Here is a 7,528-nt window from a genome sequence, read left to right on the forward strand (position 1 = left end):
CATTTTTTAAGCTGCCCTTGAAAGAAAATTCATGAATTAGATGAATAAGCAATTTTATTACGTAGTGAAGTCAATTTATGTGATTAATTTAGTGTATGTGATATGATATTTGTGATCATCCGTACGATAATACATAAAAGTTCGGTATCGGCTTTCGAATTCGGTATTCATAATACAATTAGAAGTGAGTAGTTTTCAAACTGAGTCTTGGAGGTAATTCTGATATATTATCTCTCATGTATTTTCTATTTTTTCCTAGATATTCAATCCAATTCTATATGAAACAAATCAGTAAAAGCTCCTTGCATAATCCAGATGCGATGCTTTAGCGGTTTTCTGATTTGGCATGTGAGTCAGGAAACTTTATGGATCGCGGACGAGGAAGCAAGGGTCTATAGACGACAGTGAAAAACACATGGCTTATACGGTGAACACAGTGAAAACACATAGATTTATACTGCATTTGCAGTTGAATCGCAAATTTGTCTCACGAACAATCTTTCCATAGCTTTGCTGATCAAAACTAATGGTAACAACATGTATACGAGGGCTGGCTTATGATAGTAACACGTAACTATTTTAATCGAACCAATCGTTGTTGGCACTACATGCATTTGGAAGCGTACAGTCGCGAATTGTCCATATCCGACGTAGACTTTTAGCTGTGGAATATATTTAATGTTCTTAAATTAATAATCATCAAAAATGTATAATATTTGATTTACTTTTTAATGTTTTTACATTAGCAACACAATAAGTCTCAAAAGATTTCATCGCACAGTAAGAAAAACTTGATGCGTTGTGCCGTAGCAAAACACGTTGTGCTTGAAATGCTATGACCCCGATCGTAGCGTGGCCATGAATTGTAATACTCAGAGACCATGGTACAACCATCAACGGTATGAGTTTGAAATTTGAGTGAGAATGAAATTTAATTTTTCGGATGCTTAAATACCTTCCTATTACCAAACATGCCAAAGACAAAGGGATGGAAATAGATTTTCTATAAATCTAAACCGTTCACACCATATTAGCTTCCAAATTAGAAGTGTTCGATGCTGTCATTTGGACAGCAGTGTTCGAGCGGCAGCTGGAGCTGGGGCTGCCGGCAACGCTGGAAACTCAAACAGTTTCTGGTGTTGTTAAACACACCATCCTGATCGATAGCGATAGCGGTGGTAAAACAGTCTGATTACCATTTTTCGCGAAACAATCCCAATGGGTAGTGACCAAGGTGGAGCACGCTGATGCACAAAACGATTCCGTCAAATCCAGTACGGCTTTATTCGTCCTTGGCAGCAAAATCTGGATTTATTATTTGCTTTCAGATCGGTCAAAAAGTGGAACGATCCTATATGTCGGATCAATCAATAGTTCGGGGTGCAAACCGGCACCGCCTGTGACGCCGATACATTCAAAGCTGACCTGTCCATATAGGCACTGAATCTTTACCACCTCAGGCAGTACTAAATATAATACAGCATCACCTCAGATAGCGACACACTACACACTGATACTGACACACTACAATATCCTGATTTCTTCACTCGATCTAAGCTTTCCGAACGATATTGAATAGCAGAATGGAAGAAAACAAATCATATAATGATGTTATTGCATCGAGAATAATAAACAACACATATAACCAGCTGATTCGATGCGGTCAAGTAAACGTCAAACTGGTGCTGTTCTTCTACTTCTTTCCATGTGTCAAAACGGGCTTTTTACGATACCTCCTCTCAACTCACTTTGATCTAGTGATACAGGGTCGTGCTTCCCGTTTCCTAACTGAATGTTTTCTTGCCATCTCAAGGAAATATTTCAAAGCCAAAGTTCCTAAAACAAAATGAACGCTTCTAAAACACTAACGCAGATTGGATCTGGAATTAAACCGATACAAGCTGGCCAACTTTGTTATCATGGCATCGAAAAAGTTCTGGTAACATACTTTGAGTAAGTTCTTTTTAAATTTGTTAATTATTCTAACAATTTATCATGAATTTAATAGCCAGAAAAAGATTCATATAATTAAGTCTATACAAAAACGTAGTAACATAATTTGGAATTTGAAAGCTTCTAATATGTTAAACAATATGTTTATGTGTATATGTTATGTAATATGTTTTCAGAAACGATGTTCCGGAAGTAGACACATTTACGGTGGATGTCTCTATTGATGGATTACCACTCTTTAAAAGATCCCGGAAGCAGCTTTGTCCAATTCAAATAAGAATTGTTGAACTTTTAAAGCACCCAGCAATGAGTGTGGAACGATTGGAGAATCGAAAAAAAACCGAGTAGCTTGGAGGAATTTTTTTAGAGGAAGACCTCTAGTTGAGGAAATAAATGATCTTCAGCGAAGAGGTTTGAAGTTTGGAGATAAGCAGATCTCCTTTTCACTTCGTGCCTTTATTGCCAACTCGCCAATGCGGGCAACTTTTAAAGACATGTTAATTTTAATACTGATTTCAAATAATTAAAATCGCCTCTCGCTAACTTCATGCAACTTAGCATGTGTGTATGTTTGTATGTTGGTTTGCACTGACAACTAAAGTGTAAACAATGCAGCGTTGTTTTGCTGCCGTGCGCTACTCAGTGCTGCTATCAACCACCTGATCGGAAATATAGTTTAACGGATTTGGTAGGATTGCCAAACGATTTTCTGCGCGTACGATTTGCTTTCCTGATGCCGTGCGCAGCGTTACCACTCGAACTACCCCATCCTTGCCGGGATGCAGACCTTTTATTCTTCCGGCTGGCCATAAGGTAGGTGGTATGTTATCTTCCCTTATGATAACCAGTTGTCCTTTTTCTAGCGGTACCGGATGGGTCGTAAAACGTTTCGCGCGGGCCTGTAGCTGCTGTAGGTATTCCGGGTACCAACGCGACCAAATGCTCTGTACATGCTTCTGCAATACTTCGAACTCCTTCAACCGATTCAACGCAACCTGACTCCTATCAACTTGCGGTAACGCTAGCATGTTTGACCCTACCAAGAAATGCCCAGGAGTGAGCGGTTCCATATCCTATGGATCACTCGAAAGCGGGATTAAAGGTCGTGTATTAAGACACTGTTCGACCTGTGCCAGCTCCGTAATCATTCCCTCCTGAGTGAGGCTCGCGCTTCCCAAAGTGCGTATGAGGTGTTGCTTCGTGGAACACACTGCAGATTCCCACAGCCCTCCGAAGTGTGGTGCTCTTGGTGGAATAAATTTCCACTGAATGTCCTCGTTGGCGCACCAGTTGAACAGCTCACTACGATTAAGATCGCTGCATTTCAGCATCTCATAGAGGCGATGAAGCTCATGCGCAGCACCCTTGTACCATTGATTTCAGGAACACCGGACCACAATAATCGACGCCACTCACAGCAAAAGGCCTTGTTGGTGAAACGCTTGAGGTAGGAAGGTCAGCGACGGATTGTTTCACCAGCACGGGTTTGGCCTTGAAGCATCGAAGACACCAGTGAAAAACAGCCTTTGCCAAATTGCGTCCACCAATGATCCAAAACCGTTGACGAAGTGTGGACAGCAATAATTCCGGACCGGCGTGTGAGTGTCTTTCGTGATATGACACTGCCAATATCCGTCGCTGGTTCCCACACGAGACCCAGGGTGGATACTAATTGGGGACCTTGCTATTCGTGTGTGGGAAGAACTGTCAAATTTTTTGATGGGACATCCTTCAGCGTCTCCGGTACGTTAGATGCCCACTTTTTTAACGAAAAGCCAGCTGATTTGTGAATCTCTGAAATCTGTGTTCGAATTTCTACTGCATCGGAGACGTCTTCTGTTCCGGTTAACAGATCATATACATAGAAGTCATGCAGTACAGGGCTCACTGCTCGAGGGTATTGTGCCTGGTGATTGTGAGCAATCTGTTTCAGGATCGGAGTTGCCAAAAATGGTGCCGATGCGGTGCCGTAGGTTAGTGTCAGTAGCTGGAAGGTCTGAATTGGATCTGTAGGTGTTGCTCGGTACCGAATACGCAGGTACTTTCCGTAGCTGAGGTCATGGAGAATTTGGCGGTACATTTTCTCCACATCTGCGGAGAGTGCTATTGCATGTGACTGGAAGCGCACTACGATGGTAAACAGGTCGTCTTGGATCACCGGCCCAACTAGCAGCTTGTCGTTTGAGGAGTAACCGGACGTAGATTTGCACGATGCATCGAACACGATTCTGACCTTGTTTGTCGTGCTCGAATCCTTCACTACTGCATGATGAGTAAGGCAGAAGTCCAGAATCGTCTACCGGACCGGTTAACCTCTTCATGTGACCCAAACGCTTGTACTCCTCCATGAACTTAACGTACTCTTCTTTAATTTTAGGGTTATCGGCCAGAAGACGTCCCGGCTAGCACGATTGAGGGCCAGGGGTATGTAGAAATCGAGCGAAATGGGGGAAAAATCCCGATGCAAAAATCCGTCATAAAAGCCATCACTTAGACGCGTTTTATGACGATTTTCAAATTTCGACAGCTTTTCGCCCATTTCTTCCATTTCGCCCCCTGGCTGTTTCGTCGCGATTTCTTTCAGTGTGTGCGTGTCATCTAGCATGAATGTGGCATTGTGCGTGTGATTGTTACCCTTTATTGAAATTCACAGCTGAAAACATAAACATCGAGATTTCAAACCGCAAAGCAGCATTCAAATACAACTCAGCAGTTTCACCTGAAAAATAAATAAATAAAAGTAAGTAAGATTAAGTGCATGACAATGAATCAAATTATTATCATACTTACATAAAAAATAATAAAACGATTGATTATTTCAGCCAAAATGTAATGTCGGAACCACCAAAGAAAGGGCGCCTTTTTGCACTGCAACAACTGCCTTGGGCTGTATTATGCTCCACAGGCGCGATCGTCCGTGTTTTTGGACCGCGAACGTCATCAAGACCGACGCCGGAACCGTCTCTTACCCCCGGTGCTGGTTCCATGGATATCGCTACGCGACCGGCAGGATCATCTGCGACGTCGGAATCTTCTACTGCTCTCACTGCTGGTTCCGTGGATATCGCTACGCGTCCGGCAAGATCGATGGAACAAAAGCGAGGAACGCAGCCCTCAACGAAAGCGATACGTGGGATGATTCTTGTGCCTGCTAGTTCCGTGCGTGTTGTTCCACTAGCGACAATGTCGTTAAAGCGTTCGCATGGATCGCAGCTGACCACAAGTGCGACACCGGTACCATCGGTCATTCACGCTGCTGGATCCGTGGATGGCATTCCGTGATCGTTAGGATCGTTTGACGAACAAATGCAAGGATCGCAGCCGACTACAAGTGCGACGCCGAAATCGTCTGTTGCTTAAGCTGCTGGTTCATGCGCGCATGACGTTGCGCGACCGGCAAAAACGACTGTCGTGCATCAAGGATCCCGTCAGCCGTCACCAAGCATGACACCGGAACCGTGTGTTTCATCACTGGGATCAACATTTCACGAAGAGCAGTCGTCAGCAAGCAGCATTCATCCGTCAACCGTATCTATTCATGTAAATAAGAACACAGAGTTAATTCAAGCAAAAAGAACTTGTCCTGGGCACGATTTTGGTTCACAATGTTCATTATTAAAACTGGATGCCCGAACTGCCCAAACGGCTGCGGTAGTGGCCACAATACACCCGATGAAAGGCGTGCGACGCCATGCTCAAACCATCCCGATGCAATATATAAGCAACGAAGAGTCACTGGACAGGTTTGAAGAGCATCTTACAGATGAAAATTTGTTTTACACCTTCATACAGCGTGCGGATGCTGTACAAAATTGGTTGCTTGAAGCTATGGGTGGAGGTAGGAAAAAAATAGGTTAAACAAGGTGTAATATTAGCGCAAATGAAATAACAGTATGCGTTGCTATGAACACAGTAGTATGGAAAACAATACGTTACCTTTTTCTGCCCGGTAATGTGCAATCCGAATGAAATATGATGATCACAAAACAGTAATACTCTTGGCGTTGTTTACACACATGGAAAGATGCTAGAGTATCAGCCACACACACAGCTTTTTTGAAGCAATTTTTGTTATTCCACGGCACTGCACATATCGGTAATAAGTAAGATCTGTTCAAAATAAAGAATATTTAGATTATTTCACGAATTTTTGCACATAACCAAGCGGATTGCGCATGTTTACTTTTCTGAACTCCAACTGAGTTTGTTTACACATTTTTTGACACAGCGGCGTTTTGCTCGCTTTTGACGCACGCACACATTCTAAGACAGCACAGCGAATGCGCTGCAACGAGCAAAACAGCTAGTTCGCCCGAGCGAGATTGCCCCCCACGAGTTTCACCCATTTTCGCACGATTTCTACATACCCCTCACCTACAAACTGATCCGAATTGTTTGCCGGGGTTCCATGCAAAGAAGTCGACGATCTGCCGTGTCTTTGGAATACCCTAAAACGAAATTTGGAATGGAGTTAAACGGTAAACGAACGACATACCTTCCCGATGTGTTGCGAACGGTCGTTGACACGTAGAATCTTTCACAGGCATCCTCTTCAACCGTTAGCGCAGGTTCCTCGGCTATTGTTTCGTTCTGCCAGAACCGCTGCATGATATCTTCCTATGGGATGTCGTTTGTTGCGAGATGGCACTGCCGCGGATCAGGTGGTGAATGGTGAATGTTTCCGGTAACAACCCAACCGAATTGGGTTTCTACCAGCCACGATCTTCCCACGCCGAGAGAGCGTTTTTGTCCCAAGCAGTATCGCCTCCAATGACGATATCGATTTTCCCCGGAATGTAGAAGGTGTTATCAGCTAATGCCACATCTGGCATTTTCCATGATGAGATGTCCGTCGGTGATGTAGGAATGTTGGCAGATGGCTTGTCCAAAATCAAGAATGCCATTTCCGTAGCAAAATGTTGCGTCTTGGACCAAACTGTTGCGACGATCGAACCCTTTACTTGCTGCACCGCATTTCCGATGCCCGAAACAGCAATATTGACCTTGCTGCGGTTGATCACAATCCACCGAGATGAAATTCGACATGGACCCCGAATCAAGTAAAGCCCTTGCTTCGTGTGCATTACCGTAATCATCATGAATTACGATCTGGGCCGTCTCCAGAAACACCTTATCGTCGTGCAAATGTGCTGCCATGGTAATCGCTGTAGCTGGAGTGTGATGCAGAAGTGTATGATGACGCTGACGGCACGTTCGACACGAGTACTCAGACTTACATGCTCTGACCTGATGAGTACCGCTCAAACAGTTCCAACACAAGTGCTTCGCTGTGACGATATCTTGTCGCTGCTGGACATCCTTCGTGATGAAAACAGGTCAGTTGCGTAAAAGATGTCCTTCGGTGCATGCTAACGGACACTTTGGCTGCTGACAATGAGCAGGATTGGAGAAATGAGCCGTGTGTGATGTTGCTGCATTTGCGATGAACCTGCTTTGCACTGGCTGACGATGAATGCCGGCCACCTTTCGTCCACTATCTCCTTGCTCACACACAAAATCGTTGGTCGATTTCAGGATCTGAATCCGATCCTGTACAAAGGCGATCACATCATTG

At 44.0% G+C, this 7,528-nt stretch overlaps 1 long non-coding RNA gene across 1 annotated transcript; it reads right to left on the minus strand.

The window, feature by feature from the left end:
- Window positions 1-205: 205 nt before the first annotated feature.
- On the minus strand, window positions 206-1,556 carry LOC118517739. Its single transcript, XR_004908358.1, has 2 exons — window positions 1,197-1,556; window positions 206-662 (listed from the first exon to the last, which is right to left on the minus strand). It is a non-coding gene; the product is annotated as an uncharacterized LOC118517739 (long non-coding RNA).
- Between the last annotated feature and the right edge of the window lie 5,972 nt (window positions 1,557-7,528).

Source organism: Anopheles stephensi, chromosome 2 (genome assembly GCF_013141755.1).
Source record: "Anopheles stephensi strain Indian chromosome 2, UCI_ANSTEP_V1.0, whole genome shotgun sequence".
NCBI classification, from domain to species: domain Eukaryota; kingdom Metazoa; phylum Arthropoda; class Insecta; order Diptera; family Culicidae; genus Anopheles; species Anopheles stephensi.